The sequence below is a fragment of the Cebus imitator genome, unplaced genomic scaffold (assembly GCF_001604975.1).
Source record: "Cebus imitator isolate Cc_AM_T3 unplaced genomic scaffold, Cebus_imitator-1.0 Scaffold224, whole genome shotgun sequence".
Lineage (NCBI taxonomy): Eukaryota > Metazoa > Chordata > Mammalia > Primates > Cebidae > Cebus > Cebus imitator.
The window spans coordinates 537572-554718 of NW_016107539.1; the positions used below are offsets into that span (position 1 = coordinate 537572).

The following is a 17147-nucleotide window of genomic DNA, read 5'->3' on the forward strand; positions in this document are numbered from 1 at the left end:
GAACCAGCCCATTGGCAGGATTTTGGTGGGAATGATCACATTTGATTCTCATGCCTGCCCTTTGCAGCAAGGGCTGTGATTGTCCTCATTTATGAGGAAACAGGCACAGAGTGGTTATGTCCCTTGTCCAAAGCCCCATGGCTACGAGGCTACCAAGCTAGGCTGCACCCCCGGGGCTGAACAACGCTGTTCCAGTTTCTTCACGGCAGCCACTGGGCTCTTCTGTTTTTCTGAAGCCTTCAGCCTGTGAGTCTTTCTGTGGCCTTCAAAGCCAGGGCGCCGTTGTTCCTTCAATAGGCATTGAGACCAGAGCAGTTAAACACTCTGCCTGAGGTCACATAGCTGGTGAGTGGAAAAAGGAGTTTCAAAACCAGGCTGGTGCATGTCCAGCCTTCATGCCTGCTTTCCTTCCATGCCTCATTTCTAAGCAGTTTAGACTGACCATGGTTTAAAATTCTAGGGTGTCTCCCTTCTTAAACCGGACTTCCCCATGGGAGGGGGTGCTAGGGATGGTCTAGAGCCAGCCCCACACTTTGACAGGGGAGTCAGAGAGGTCTGGGCTCCGTTTCCAGATCTGCTTCTCAGCAGCAGTGTGGTCACAGCTGGTCCGACTCCTCTCTGATCCTCCGCAAGATGACAATAAGAGCCCCCCTCCGGGACCTCAGGATGAAGGAAGATCATAACGAGGCTGCCAGCAGAGTTTGGAGTCCACACTGTTCCAGTAGAACATCTCTGGAAGGAGGGGAGGGAAGGCGAGGAAAAGGGAGGGAACCATTAATATGGTGGCTATTAATAGGCCCTTGTCCGTCTTCACCGCATCCTTCTGAAGTGCAAAGAGCACAAAAGCCAATCTACCCGCTTTGCAGGCGGAGAACCGGGAACCGGAATGTGCCGAGGGAGAGCACCCCAGAACAGACTGTGCCCTCTTACAGAGATTTCTTTGCTTCTTTGCTCTTAATCATGCTGTTTAAAAATGTCTTTCCACCTTTAAAAATGTCAAAACTTCAACATGACAAAGTTCAGGACAGAGCCTGGGGAGGAGTGGCCTGGCTCCGTCTGCTGCCCACTGTCCTCCTGGCCAGGCTCCCCAGGACTGTCTGCCAAGGTCTGCACATCCTTGAGGCAACACTCCCTAGCACAGAACAGTCTCTCCGGGGCCGCCGGCAGCAATCCACTGTAGAGAGCTTGTTCTCTTCCCGAGTCCTGGGCTCACAGAACACGTAGCTCTCATAGGCTCAGGGGTTGATGCTGGAGGACTCTGTGTCTCTTCACAGAAATGCAAAATTGAAATGTCAGCGTGGGTATCGTCTCTTGGAGGTCCAGGCCTTTGAAGGGATGGGATACCGGTTGGACAAATTTTTAGCTAATGGATTTTCTTAAGTCTAGCCTTTCTTCTGAGAAGCTTAAAATCTAGTGGGGAGACAGCCTCAGCAGGTGTGCTCTGTTTGGTTTTAATATCTGCTAAGAAACAGTTTCATCCCAAACCCCCAGAGTGCCCTACCTGCGCTCAGGCTATTCACCTGGGATCCCTTGGCCCTCACTGATGTCCAGCAACTAAAGGGTTAATGCCTAGCCCAGCAGGGGATGCTGGAGTCATAGTTTGTTCCAATTTCATGAATACTTGCCTCTCCCTCAGGACACTGATGGTTAAATATTTGGAACATTACTCCAGAGGCAATGTATACAGTCATGAAACAAGTCACAGTACAAAATGCTGCAGAGTGTCTGTCATTAGGGCCAAAGCAAGTGGCAATGCCCCCCAGCTCTGACCCCATCCAGTCGGTGGCAAACGTCTCTGGAAGATGTCCATCATCTTCCTCAGGGCACCTCCACACTGAGCAGTCCTTTTCCTGTCTCACCTGGATTCCTCCCTTAGCCTCTGCTCTGGCCTCCCTGCCTCTAGCCTCACCCCTGAGCCCATCCATCCTCCATACAGCAACCAGAAAAACAAATTTGGTCACACCAACCGTCTGCTTAAAACCACCCAGTGGTTTTCTGTGCTCAGGATCAGGTTTCCTTTAGAGCAGTCTCTGCAATGTGCAGCTATACACTGGTTTGTTTTGTTTATTTTTGGCCTCCACCCTGGAATGGCAAGTGCCACCAAGACTCCTCAGTGTTTATGTCCAGTGTCTAGCACGGTGTCTGGCACACAGTAGGTGCTCAGTCGATGTTTGCTTAGTCAGAGAAAGAATACATGAATGGGTGACTGAGCACTCACGGTGAGGTCTGCAAGAGCCCAGAAAGGACGGGGTTGTTTCCTCGGCAGGTTATGATTTGCAGAGGCAGAGAAGAGACTGCCATTCAAGGCGAAGGAATGACCAGGGCAAAGGCTGGGAGGTGGGGTGCAGGTGGCTTCGTCTGCCCTAGAGGGCTGTCAGCAGGAAGACAATACGGAGAAGGGATGGAGAGCATGGGGTTCTGAGTCAAAGGGCCTGGGTTCGCGTCCTGGCTCTGCCATTATTAGCTGATGACCTTGAGAGTAATGTCACCTTATTTGACTCAGTTTTCTTGTCTTCCAAATGGGGACAATGATGATCTCTACCTTATAGAACCTTTTTGAGGACTAAATGAGATAACATAAGTCTGGGTGGGAAAAAAGGGGCTCAATAAATGTCAGTGCATGTGTTTGATTCTAGGAAAGAAATAACACTTGCCAAGTATGTTCTGTGCGGGACATGTGCTGAGCTGATCTCACTTAATCCTTCTAGCAATCCAGTGAGGTTTACTTTTGTATTTCAGTTTGACAGATGAATGTGACATCCTCCCCTGTCATGGGTGTCCCAGCACCTGGTTTATTGTGGTTTGTTCAGTGCAGTGATGTTTAACCCTCGCTTGGGCATTTGAATTACTTCGGGAGTTGCTATAAAATACCAACACTTCCCACCACCAACCCACCAAATAAATCAGAATCTTTGGGAATGGGCCTAGGTATCAGTATTTTTTAAACTCCCTGGACGACCCTAATAGACCAGCCAAATGGTCTAAGTTTGGATGTGAAAGACCGTGTGGTTGTCACAGTGAGCCCCAGGGCTAGGATTTGAGGATGGGGGCTGTGAGCCACTTCTTACTCTGACTACTGACGGCAAAGCCAGACAAGTCACTTCCTAGAGGAGACTCAGAAATCTGATACCACCCAGTGCGGGCATGCCTGAAGTGTGGCTTCAAGTGCTCAGCAATATTGCTTGGTGGGGTCTTCAAATCACAAACATCCCTCACTTTTATGGGGCTGTCTGCTCCAGGCATCCAATTTGTATTAGTCAGTGAAAGCCTCCCTCTTTTTCATAGGTGGGTGTAACAAAAGGGAACCCAATACATATGGCGATTTTCTCTATGCCTGTGTGGTGGCTGACTGTTCCCAGGTCTTATTGAAAGAGCTTTGGGGGCTGAACCTGGCTCTTCCTAAAACTGCTGGACTGCTCCATTGCTTTCAAGCCTTGCTCATAGCAATTTGAAAAATGAGCCATTTCTCGAATTACAAAACCAACCAACCAACCAACCAACAAGATGCCCAGTTAAATTAGAAATGCAGATACAATGAATAACATTCTGTGAAATAGTAAAAATAATTATCTGTCGTGTACCTGAAATTCAAATTTGCCTGAGTGTTCTGTAGTTTATCTGGCAACCCTACCTGGGTTTTTCTGCGGCTACTTCAGTGTTAATAGCATGGACATTAACACCACAGACATCCTCTTTGGAACCCAGCTCTGTCCCTTAAGTGGTAACTGAGCTGCAGGCAAGATATTTAACTTCTGGACGCTAAATGTTTCTTTTCCCATAAGCAAATACAGATAGTAATAGTACCTGTTTCTTGTGGCTATTGTTACTGTAAAATAAAATGATCTATCTAAAAAGCACATACTAAGCTCTTGATATATGGACTGTTATTACATTTACTATTAAGGAAACAACATCAGCAATGTATTTTTGGTTTATAATGATAAGAATTATAAATTCCTTTTATTCTGCCTATAAGAAGAATGCATGTATATGATGGAAAATTAGAAAATGCAGATAGACATGAGAAAGAAAATAAAACCTCACATTTTTAACATTTGGTGATTACTCTTCCAGGATTTTTTCTTAAAAGTATATCTGTATCCGTACAGAAAAGTTAGTTTTGTGCTATGAATTTTGCTTTTTTTTTTTCACTTAACATTATATGACAGTTGACCTTTGAACAACATGGGTTTGAACTGTGCAGGTCCACTTATACAAGGAGTTTTTTCAATACAATTGACACCCAGTGTGCCTGCCTTGCCGGCCTTCCCTTCCACCTGCTCTCCATCTTCTGCCTCTGCCACCCCCAAGACGGCAAGACCAAACTCTCCCTCTTCTCCTCCTTGTCAGCCTGTTTGTTAGAGACAGAATGCTTGTTCCCAGGTACCACAAGGAAAAATTAGCGTTCAGACAAGAAGTTTTCTCAGCAAGGCAATTTTACTTTCTGCAGAAAGAGTGCTCCCATTAGCTGTCTTGTCACGAGAGTACAGTGAACAAAGGAAAGGCAGGCATATTTATTCCTTACACATTGAGTCCTTACTGCTGTGTCTGATGCCTGTTGGTTGGAGCCAGACCTCACAATCTATAATTGAATCCAATTGGCTAACAACTTACAACTTTTCTAAACAGGTAAAGGCAAGGGAGAACAAAGGAAAAGAGGAAGTCCAAATAAGGAAGGGGCATAGGCTGCGAGCTGAGACATGCCTGTGAGCACGTCCAGCACAAATGTCTTGGTTAAACTACAAGGACAGAGAATGTACTACGTGCCTGTGAGCATGTCTAGCAACTACATAGGATAGGGCTAAACAAGGAGTTTTTAGCAAAAAGCAAGAAGGCTTTGAAGAAAGTTTGTCTTTAAAACAATTATTTCTAACATTTATTATTAGTATTATTTAACAAGAAGGGAAACTTTAAAGAGGAACTTTTTACTTTCTACACTGTTCAACATGAAGAGAGGATACAGGTCTTTATAGTGATCCACTTCCAACTGGTGAAGAGTAAATATATTTTCTCCTCCTCATGATTTTCTTAATAACAGTTTCTTTTCTCTAGCTTACTTTATTGTAAGAACACAGCATATAACACACACAACATATAAAATATGTATTACTCGACTATTATGAGTACGGCTTTGGTCAGTAGTAGGCTATTAGTTAAGTTTGGGGCAAGTCCAGGTTCTATGAAAATTTTTGACTGCATGAGGGTCAATGCCGCTAACTCCAGCATTGTTCAAGGGTCAACTGAATAAGTATTTCTCTAAGTTGTTGGATATTCTTTGAGAATCTAATTTTCGCTGTACGGAGATATACAAATGTGTTTAGCCAATCTCCTGCTGATCATCCAAGTTTTTGTTGCTATTATAAATAGTACTGCAATGAGCTCTTTATCTTTTATTAAACATTATGCTAGAGCTCGGCTGGCCTTTCTGAGGCCTGTTTCAAAGCGTGGTTTCTGGATTGTGTTTCTGGCTGCCTGGCCACTGCTTTTGCCAGAGTGCCTTTGCCAAAACCCAAGACAAATGGATTTCAGCCTTGATGGGTAGGCCCAGGGCTGCTCAGAGGCCCAATTTGTCACTCTCTGTCCCTTGCAAGTGGAGCTGGCTCCCTGCTGAAATGTACAAACACATAATCCTTTTTGATCAAAGGAAGATCCTTTTTCTGGCCTAGGGAGGACTCAGTTCATTCTGTTCCTGGTTGCATGTGTGCCATCTCCATCTATTGCCCTCGTCTTTCTCATTTCACAGAACTGGAAAAACAAAATCAAACCCAAAATCTTCCAAGGTTCTGAAGGCCTTGTATCCTTAAAAATCCAGCAGAAAGGCCCGACGTGTCCACTGCTGTCTCTGCCTTTTCCATCCTTGCCTTATCTCACTTGGGAACATGACTACCCCGTAACTCAGTTGCAGCAATGGTGGGAGAACAGAGCCACTAAATACAACAATGTCCTAGAGAGAAGGGCGCTTACGGGCAGAGGCGAGGCACCCTGAAGCAATCAGTCCTGTTGTACAGGTTTTCTTAATGTTTTGGCATTTTAAGTTCAGAGAACACAGCTTGCTTTTATAAAATAGTTTTAGCCCAGAAGGCAGACTGCACAAAAGCCCCTAAACAAGCTCTTCTGGATGGAAGCCACTACAAATGGCTCTTTACCTGCTTTGCCATAATTTTTACCCTGGCATCGTATGAAATAAGTCACCGTGCAGGCCCACTTATATGAGGAGTTTTTTCAACACAAGTTACACCTACCTGGTGTGCCTGCCTCGCCTGCCTTCTCTTCCACCTCTTCCGCCTCTGCCACCCCTGAGACAGAAGGACCAACCTTTGCCTTTTCTCCTCCTAGTCAGCCTATTCAACAGGAAGAGAAGGTAAAGATCTTTTTAACAATCCACTTCCATTTGACGAATCGTAAATATATTTTCTCTTCCTCACAATTTTCTCTTCTTTTTTTTTGAGGCAGAGTTTTGCTCTTGTTGCCCAGGCTGGAGTGCAGTGGTGTGATCTCGGCTCACCACAACCTCCGCCTCCCGTGTTCAAGTGATTCTCCTGCCTCAGCTTCCCGAGTAGCTGGGATTACACACATGAGCCACCATGACCGGCTAATTTTGTATTTTTAGTAGAGATGAGATTTCTCCATGTTGGCCAGGCTGGTCTTGAACTCCTGACCTCAGGTGATCTGCTTGCCTCGGCCTCCCAAAGTGCTGGGATTACAGGGTGAGCCACCGCACTCGGCCTCTTCTTTGCAATTTTCTTAGGTTTATTTTCTCTCTCTTTTCTTCCTGCAATTATTTTTGCACCAACCTAATAATATTCAGTGCAGATTTGAGGCAGTGAATTGATTTAATTGTAGGGGCTCATTTGAGACCCTGGCATGTCTTTCCATATGTACAATTTTTTTTTCTAAACTGGTTGAGTTTAAAAATGTAATAACTTTGCCCAGACCCACGCAGCCTTTTTCTTCCCAGAGAATCAATGTAATTTGCATGTGTTATTTGGCCACGGGACATCCCAGAGCAGTGCAGCTCTTGCTGTTTTTGCAGAGCTGCTGAACACCTTGTTTGACTGCCCAGGAGGGCAGTCAGGGTGATGCAGGGCTTGTCCATTTCCAGGTGAATTCGATGCAGGCACGTGGGAGTGGCAGGTGCTGGTCGGCTTGGGTTTCAATCTCATCTTCCACACGTGCCAGCTTTGAGACTTTGGCAAGTTACTTTAGCTTTCTGTGCCTTGTTTTTCTCATCTGTAAAATGGGATAATAACAGTCTCTACCTCATAGGATTCTTTTGACTCACAAATGAATTATTACACGTTAAGCACTCCAAACACTGCCTAGTTCACTGTATTATTTATTATGCTCCAAGTGGTATTTGGACTTCTTAAATGAGAATCACCAAAGGCAGGGCTTCTCAAACTTTAATGTGCACATAAAATACCCAGAGATCTTGTTTAAGTACAGATTTCGATTTAATAGGTTGCAGGGCGGGCCTGGAAGTCTGCATGGACAGGAGCGGAGCTATTGTAGGTGATAGCCAAGGTGCTGTTTGAAGACTATGCTTTGGGGTTCAAGGACGTTGAGAATTTAGAGTAAAATTGCAGATTCCTAGGCCCCACCCCAGACCCATGGTTTCAGGACCTCTAGGAGTGGGTCCCAGGATCCTAGTGTTTAACAAGCCTCCTAGGTGATTCAAACACACCAAAGCTTGACAGACTAGAATGAGTTAATTTTAGTGTAAGGAAAATGTGGCTTGTTCATAACTTTTGTGGGAGATACTGTGTCATTTTGTGTTTAGGACTTAGGTGGTTTCTTCTTCCCTCCCTCCCTCCATCTCTCCCTTCCTCTCTTCCTTCTTTCCTTCCTTCCTTCCTTCCATCCTGTCTCTCTTTTTTTTTTTTTTTTTTTTGAGATGGAGTCTCACTCTGCACCCAGGCTGGAGTGCAGTGGTGCAATCTTGGCTCAACCTCTGCCTCCCAGGTTCAAGCAATTCTCCTGCCTCAGCCTCCTGAGCAGCTGGGATTACAGGGACGTGCCACCATGCCTGGCTAATTTTTGCATTTTTACTAGAGATGGGGTTTCACCAAGTTGGTTAGGCTGGTCTCGAACTCCTGATCTGCCCGACTCGGCTTCCCAAAGTGCTGGGATTACAGGCGTGAGCCACTGTGCCCAACCTCTTCTTCTCTCCCTTCATTTTCCTTCTTCTCTTTCTTTGTTCTTCCCAGGACAGGCAGCATATCTCAGTGGATTTGAGAAATGCTGGATTTGCTTCACAATCTCGCCCTTAGCAGTGATAGCTCTCTGGAAGCATGTGCTATGAGAGGACTGTAAAAGGGACCCGGGGATTGATTTGGGAAGCTGGCAGTCATTGCCAAGTCCTGACCGTCTGGGGCTGACTGCTGCAGAGGCCGCAGGTCAGAGTATATCATCCTACACGTTCTGGCCACTGGCTTTGGACAGTAGTAGTATGTGTTGGGGTTTGTCCTCCTCTGTATGATAAACAGCTCGACAACAGGGCCCTTTGTTGCTTTTCTTGGGCCTTCCCCAGCGCAAGACTTGATATCGGGGCTCATCAGTGCTTCTTGAATGAGTGGGTAAAAGACATGCTGCAGCCACTGAGTCAGCCACCACTGAGCTACTGTGAGCTGAAAGGAACTCAGTCGCCACATGCAGTGGCTCACGCCTGTAATCCCAGCACTTTGGGAGGCCCAGGAGTGTGGATTACCTGAGGTTGGGAGTTCGAGACCAGCCTGACCAACATGGAGAAACCCCATCGCTACTAAAAATACAAAATTAGCTGGGCATGGTGGCACATGTCTGCAATCCCAGCTACTTGGGAGGCTGAGGCAGAAGAATCACTTGAACCTGGGAGGTGGAGGTTGCAGTGAGCCGAGATCACACCATTGCACCCGGGCCTGGGCAACAAGAGTGAAACTCCATCTCAAAAAAAGAAAGAAAGAAAGAAAGGAACTCAGTGTTCAGAAACATTGGCTTTAACCACCTTAGCTCAATTCAAGTCAGCAAATATTAGTGAGCATGTACCTTGTATCAGGGCCCATACCTGAGGGCACAGGAAGGCAGTCAGATCAAATAATCAGAATTACTAATTATTTAGAAATAATCAGAAATTCTAATTATTTGTGGGCAGTCAGATCAAATAATTAGAATTTATCTGTAAGTTTTCCTATGCCTCACTTATATTTGGAAAGTGATTACAATGAATGCGAGTAGACATTCAATCAGTATTTGTAAAATAAAAACGGAATCAGCTCGACATGTCGTCCTTTCCAAGATTATGTTAATAGATGTCGTCTTGTTTTATCTTCACAGCTACTTTATGCGCTGGGTAGTATTACTGTCCCCATTTTACTGATGAACAAACTGAGCCTCTAAGAAGATAAGTAACTTATCTGGCCTCTGGCAGTGGGAACTTGAACCCAGGTTTGGAACTCTGCTTGTTCCATAGGCTGGAGGTGGGGCATAGGAAGCAGGTCGTGGACAGACTTAGGTGAGAAAAACAGAGGTGCTGACCCCCTGGGAAAAGGGGAAGGATGCTGGTCCTTGAGACACGGCTGAGGTTGCCACGCTGTATCCCTTCCTCCAGGCACTCAGCGTCACGGGAGGGGGCTGGCTGGTTATACCCCCAACACTGAGACCCATCAATGAGAAAAATTTCGAGTTTATAAAACGGCAGCAGGTTATGCAGCATCGTGAATGAATTGATCACTGAGCTGAATCATACTTAACTCATAGCTTTCAAATAGGAGGAAGGAGAATGAAAAGCCACAAGTGTGTTTACACACAGACACCCCTCCCTACAGGCCCCGAGCAGAGGTTCAAATCAAGGCAGCCTTCCCGTGGGCGTGGGTGAGGTGCCCAGCACGGGAGCCAGCTTTGCACTTAGCACAGGCTTGACAGCAGCGGAGTTTAGCAGAGACAGCGTTGACAGAAACCAGAGGGCTGCAGACAGGCTTGTTCCACGTCTGGAGCCGGAGCACATTTCGGGCCCTGGTGGCTGGGCAGCACCCTGTGGCGACTGTTAACCACTTGGCTGAGACCCGCTGGGCAGGTGCCTCTGAAATGTACGCTGGTCTGAACCCCACCTGGGGTATTTTGTGCTCTTAAGGACACCATAGTCATTGATGTAAGCGTGCAAATGATGAAGTGAAACTGATACTGGAAGAAATTCAGCCTCACTGGTAATAAAAGATAAATACCTGAAAATAAGATGTCACTTTATTATAATTTTTCCTGGCCATTTTATTATAATTTTTAGATTGGCCAAGATTTAAAAAGGTGACAGTTCTGTGGGCTGGGGGTGCAGACAGAAGCCATCTTCTACACTGCTGAGGGCTGTCAGGATTCTGTAGCCACATCTTTGAGCGGGTATAACTTGGACTCAAACAATTTTCCTTATAGGCAATAACCTACGAAATAGTGGATGTGTACACAGACATCTATGAGCCAGTCTATGCGTTGGGGGATTTGTATTTGGAGAAAATTAAATGTGCAATGAGAGGTGAACATTTGAATACATTTTGGTATATCCATAGAATGACATTCTACACAGTTGTAAAATGATGACGGCAGATTTTATGTGTTGTTACGGAAAGATGTTCCAGATATATGATTCAGTAGAAAATATGGGTTACAAAATAGAATGTAGAGTGTGAGCTCATTTTTGTAAAAAAAAAAAAAAAAAAAAAAAGACACTTCAAACTATATCTAGATGTGAAAAATGCATGGAAATATTAACAATAGTTATCTTTGGATGATGGGATTGTAGATGAATTCTGTGCTTTCTAACATTTTTTAAAGGAAAAGTGATAACTTGAATAACACAAATGGACTGTAGAGGCAAGGGACCAGGCTGGTGAGGCCTGCAAGAGGGTGGCATGGCAGCCGAAAGGAGGGTGCTGGGGTCACTGCGGACCTGGGCGTAGATTCTGCTCGGATAGGAATTGTCCGCGGGGCTCTGGGCAGGTCGCGCAAGCTCTCTGAACCTTGGTGTCCTCATCTGAAGATGGGGGTCTGATGATACCTACTTCATGGCTGTGCTGTGAGGATTAAGTGGGATAATTTCTGTAAGGTACTTGGCACATGATAAGCACTCAATAAATCTTAATTATATTTAAATATTCTATCAATATTGAATGCTGGCATTCACTATCTAAACACGCACACACATTCATCCACACAGCTAAAGGAGTAGACTCTTTTTCTTTCTCAAAAACTTCTTAGAAACTGATGTTTATTTTCAGTCAGTCTTATTTCCATGTGGCTTAAGAGCCCGTGGAAGAATAGCTGAAGGCTATTCAGTGGCTGCTGCTACCCATTCAGTGGCCCGAGCAGGGGGAGCTGCAGACCAGTCTTCCGTGGCAGGCTGAGTGCTCCAGTCTTGAGCAGAAAACTGCTGGCTGGGCACAGAGGACACCTGCATGCCGTGAGACCAGCGGCAACCTCACGTGAGCAGCAGTGAAGTCAGGAGCTGCGGCAGTGTTCGTTCACCTTGAAATTCCTCCTCGGTCACTGCCTTTTCAGCAGCCTGCTCTTCTTTTTCAATCTCTTCAGGTTCTCTGTAGAAGTAGCGATCGGGCGTCACCTCCCACCAGTGTTTTCGGGCGATGGTGTCACTGCATGTGCAGAACTTCCCAGGCCAGCATCCACATCAAACCCAGAGTGAGCTCCTTGTTGCATGGGATGGCAATGTCCACATAGCGCAGAGGAGAGTGTGTGTGACGCAGAGCAATGGTAGGTAGGTTATAACATAAGACACCTCTGTGTGAGGCTGGTGGTCGGCCCTGCAATCAGGAACCACAAGAAGCTGTGGTTCTGGGAAGGCTGCCTGGATCTGGCTAGTGAAGTTTCCAGGGGTGACGCGGCCAGCACTGGCAGTGGCTCCAGTGGCAGCAGAACACTTCAGCACGGCCCTGTGGCCAGTGTTACCGGAGGATATGACACTGACATCAGCAGGGTTTTCAATGGCAACAATGGCGCAAGCTTCTATGAGGCAGATGCTGTCACTTTGCCTCTTACAGAGGTACTGTTCCATTTGGAAGCCAAGGTTGGTGCCACCTAAGTGGGTTCCTGCTGCAAGGAACTTAAAGACATCCTCCTCCTTCATTTGCAGGACAGGAAGGGCTCCAGACATTGTGAAGGGTTCCCTTTAAATTACTATGCAAATCCAGAACAATGCTGTATGGACCCCTCTGTGGGTAACACAGAAAGCGAGTAGCCTTATTTTCTAAAACTCCCAAGAATGGACCCCATAGACAGAGTCACAGGGAGATCAATGTCAACTCCAAATTAAGAAGAATCTTCTAGCTACCCAAAGGTAAAAATGGGAGTCCCATCCCTGGAGGTATTCCAGTAGCTCGTGGGTAAACAGATGGCAGAGGTATGGGAGGTGATATTTGAGAGTCAGAAGATTGGGTTGACGTAGCCAGTGGAATCCCCTTCAGTCCCCAGATTGAAGCCATTGGCAAAGGGCATGAGAAGCTGGCTCAGGGTCGGGCCACCTGGGGCCTCACAGCAGCTCTGCCCCTTTCCCAGCAGGTGGCATGCTGGGAGTGCTCTCTCCTCTCAGTCCCGGTAGTCACAGGGCTAAAATCATTTCTGCTGTGCTGTTGTAAGAATTGGGAATAATACAATCTAGCTCCTACTTCTATGAGTATTTTTGTTCTGAAAAGAGTGCAGCTAGGACCTGAGCAAATATTCATCCATTCATTCATCTGTGCCTGCATTCATTCACTAGACAAATGTCTGTGGAACAGCATGCCCAGCTTCTGTAATGGGCAGGGCCCCTTTTATTCCTTTATTCCAAGGGAAAATAAAGGAATAATCATTGCTTCTGAGCTCCTCCTGGTTCATCACACCAGGGGCAGCTCAGGAGCCATGGTCATTTCTTCCTTTTTAGTCCTAATTTATAAATAGTACTTTGTTAATTATAATAACAGATGTTATAGTTTATAATTATAATTGTATTTTGTATCTTATAATAAAATATATATAATTATGACTATATGGCTAGGCACAGTGGCTCATACCTGTAATCCCAGCACTTAGGGAGGCTGAGGTGGGCAAGTCACTTTAAGGTCAGGAGTTCAAGACCAGCCTGGCCAACATGGTGAAACCCCGTCTCTCCTAAAAATACAAAAATTAGCCAGGCATGGTGGTAGGTCCCTGTAATTCCAGCTACTCAGGAGACTGAGGCAGGAGAATAGCTTGAACGCAGGAGGTGGAGGTTGCAGTGAGCTGAGGGCATGCCACTGCACTCCAGTCTGGGTAACAGAGCAAGACCGTCTCAAAAAAAAAAATGTTTATGTAATAACATAGTTATTATATAATAACAACACATATTAATAATGGATACATGTTAAAGGTGAGTGTTTGGCAGTTTTTAAAGTTAGGAATGCATCATCAAATAATTCAGAGCTAAGCATTAAAGACCAGGAGCAATGGTTATTTATTCCTTTTCTCAGGGTTCTCTGAGCAGAGCTTGCTCCTGATTGGGGTTCTTAAGTGTTTGTGAAATGAATGAATGAAGAAATCAGACTCCTGATCTTTTGGGAGGCTGGAAGTGACTTGAAGATTCATACGTGTTGTGTCAACTGAAGAAAAATCACAAATGTGTAAATGTAGAAAGGAGACTGTTTCTTATAAAGGATCATAGCCTGGAAGGTGGCCATTCGCACGGACAGGGAAGCATCACCTCTGGAAGACCCCGTTAGCAGGCACTCCGAGGGAGGGAAGGACGAGACAGGAAGTCGTGAACGAGTAGGCCAAGTAGACATCCTCAGCAGGTTACAGGAGGAGCCATGAATATTCATGAAGGCGGTCCTGATGTATGCAGGTACAAACGTGTGTTACGTGTGACCTATGTTCGCTTAGGGAAGGAGATAGTGTTTAAATGCATTTAAAGGTCCTGTAGGTCACAAGGTGAAGCAGGGCCATGGAGGCACTTAGCGTGCAGCCTCCGTAAACCGGCCAGAGCCTGTTTACGGTTGGGAAGAAGTTACTGAAATCAGTCTCTGTCCAGTCAAAGCTGAAGTTGTGGCTTGGGGAACGGGGGAGCAGTTGGCATGTGGCGTCAGTTGCAATTGTTTAGTGTTGCTGATCTTGAGTCAGTGCTTATTTAGATGCTAGAGAAAAAGAGAAATCTTGCAGTCGTTAGCATATGACGACAGTAGTTTCTTTAAGGATGCGCTAAACTTCGCCCTTGCTTGTCATGGCGTTAGATCCTGTTTATAATTTGTATCTTATTGCCACAAAGAGTCTATCCTGTCAGTCTTATGATCTCTGTGTTCACATGAATGTTAGTCCGTTACTGAGTCCGAGCCACAAAAGAGAAGGGGTTTATAACAGGGTGAGTCTGACCTCCTGCCCCATTACGGCCCAGAACTCAGTTTTTACAGTTTCTCCGAGGTTCTCTTGGCTAAGAGGAGGGGTCCATTCAGTTGGTTGCAGGGCTTAGGATTTTATTTTTAGTTTTCAGTTGAGATAGAGTAATCCATCTTACCTCAATTCAAAAAACAAATATCAGTGGCCACTGTCTGTGGCTATGTTCCACATCTGAGGATTAGGGGTTGAGAAGCGATGTGTCCATTTCCTCTAAGACCTCAAAGTGTAGCAGGGTCAGGAAGACAACATACACACATGACTCTAACAGTTAAAAGTCACAGGCAAGGAAATGCTCTCAAATTCTCTTTTATTTATTTTTAAAATTGATTTATTAACAAAAATTTTTTTGAGACAGAGTCTCACTCTGTAGGCTCAAGCTGGAGTGCAGTGGTGCCATCTCAGCTCACTGCAGCCTCTGCCTCCAGGGATCAAGCAATTCCCCTGCCTCAGCCTCCTGAGTAGCTGGGATTACAGGTGTCTGCCACTATGCCTGGCTAATTTTTTGGATTTTAGTAGAGTCGAGATTTCACCACGTTGCTCAGGGCGGTCTCAAACTCCTGAGCTCAGGCGATCCGCCTGCCTTGGCCTCCCAAAGGGCTGAGATTATACCCAGACTAATTCTCTTTTCATATGAAGACTCTGTTCAATCATTAATATTTATTTCCTAACCTTGTTTAGTGAAGATAAGGAACTAGCGAAGTATTTCTGAACCTTTGGTCATTCGAGCATCCCATTTATAATTTTTACCCTATTTGCATAAGACTACATGCATCCAAATGATATTTTCCTTTAAATGGACTTTTTACCTAAATAAGTTTAGGTAAAAAGGAAACTATATTATTACCATTGTTGAAAAATCAGTATCCCTTGCTCTAAAGAGAAAGTAACAGTAACAAGAGCTAATATTGATTTAACACTGCATACCATGTAATGTTCTAAGCATTTTATGTGGATTAACTCACTTCTTCACTTTATGTGGATTAACTCACTTCATGCTCACAAAAACCTGCTGAGGTAGGTGCTGTTATTATTCTCACTTCACTGAGGGGAAAGCTGAGGCTCAAAGAACCAAAGCAACTCTCTGGAGTCACGGAAGTGATAAACTGAGCAGCTGGAATTTCAGCATCCAAGCAGGTGACCACCACGGAGAAGCCCTCTTCTCCGTCCGCCACCGTACGCTACAACAGAGTCTACAAATTATGGCCACGGCCAGATCCCAGCTTGCTGCCTATTTTTGTGCTGTTCCCAAGCTAAGAAAGATGTTTCCATTTTTAAATTGGTTGGGGAAAATATCAAAGAAAGAATAATATTTCATAATATGTGAAGAATATTTCAAATTTCAGTACCCATAAATAAAGGTGTATTGCAACACAACCACACTCATACTTTATGACTTTTTGTCTATAAGCTTTACGTCTTTTTGTCTACGGCTGCCTTCGCCTTTAATTGTGACAGAGACCACGTGGCATGCAGAGTCTGAAATCGTCACTCTCTGGCCCTCTGGAGAAAGTGTTTGCCGACTCCTGAGCTATAAGGAAAATTCTAGCTGGGCAGTGTTGCCACTGACCTAGGGCCTGTTGTTTCAAAAGGAAGTGTTAAAGAGCCAGTGGCACCAAACAGAGGCTCCTTCGTGGTTGTAATGACAAAGATCAATTGAAAAGAGAATCTCTTTCCTGATAGGTGGATTTAAAATTTTTTGTTACTTATTGCTGGGGTCTTGTACTCTTAGAAACATCTCATGGTGGGCTGGGCATGGTGGCTTGTGCCTATAATCCCAGCACTTTAGGAGGCTGAGGCTGGAGGATCACTTGAACCCAGGAGTTCGAGACCAGCCTGGGCAATATGGTGAGAATTCGTCTCTACTAAAAATTAAAAAATTAGCTGATCATGGTGGCGGGTGCCTGTAATCTCAGCTACTCGGAGGCTGAGGCAGGATGATGAGGAGAGGGGGTCGAGGCCGCGGTGAGCTATGATTGCACCACTGCACTCATGCCTCGGCGGCAGAGCAAGATCCTGTCTCATAAAAAAACAAAACGAAACAAAAAACATCTTATGGTTCATGTTTTATGGAAACTTAGTTGCCCTGGGTAATGTCTAAAACCTGTTCCTGCTCAAACCGTCTGTATTCCTGAGAGCTGGGCCATTATTTCTCCCAGCACAGTGAGTTCCTGGGAATGAAGTACTTCCAGGGCCTGGTTAAAACCCTCTCCATCCTGCCTAGTGCTAAAGGGTTTATTTTCTTTCTTGGCTTCATCGAAACTGTGAGTTTGAGATTTTACTCTTCAATGTGGCCAGGAAATTGCGCCTTTGGTGCAACAAGTTGAATCTGCCCAGCTGTGGCATGTATTGAAATGCATCTCCATTACTGAAAATCGAATTTTGTTTCTCAAAATCTTCTCTGGAAATATTGAACTGGAGCAGAGAATTACATTAGCTCAAGTTCAAATGTGGTTTGCTGTCATTGGAGCAAAATGGGTTTCTCTCCTGAATTTCTACAACTTCCTGTTCATTATTTTGGTGGACTTTCCTGAGGAAAGTGATAATTTGCTGAAATCGAAACATAATAAAAATGGCCCCCATTTTCTAGGATCTTAAGCAGGTGGAACTGACTTTATTCAAATCCCAGAGCAAAGATGAGACACAGATTTTCGTTCTCTGAGCTGCCCACTGCATTAGACAGAAGACACTATCAGGAGTTATACTAGATTTTTAAAATAGCTTTTTTTCCCCTTATTGTTTTTCTTTCCTCCCCCTCCTCCCCCTCC

The 17147-nt window shown here is 45.1% G+C and overlaps 1 pseudogene; it reads right to left on the reverse strand.

Moving 5' to 3' along the window:
* Window positions 1–11612: 11612 nt before the first annotated feature.
* On the reverse strand, window positions 11613–12133 carry LOC108281358 (annotated as a pseudogene).
* Between the last annotated feature and the right edge of the window lie 5014 nt (window positions 12134–17147).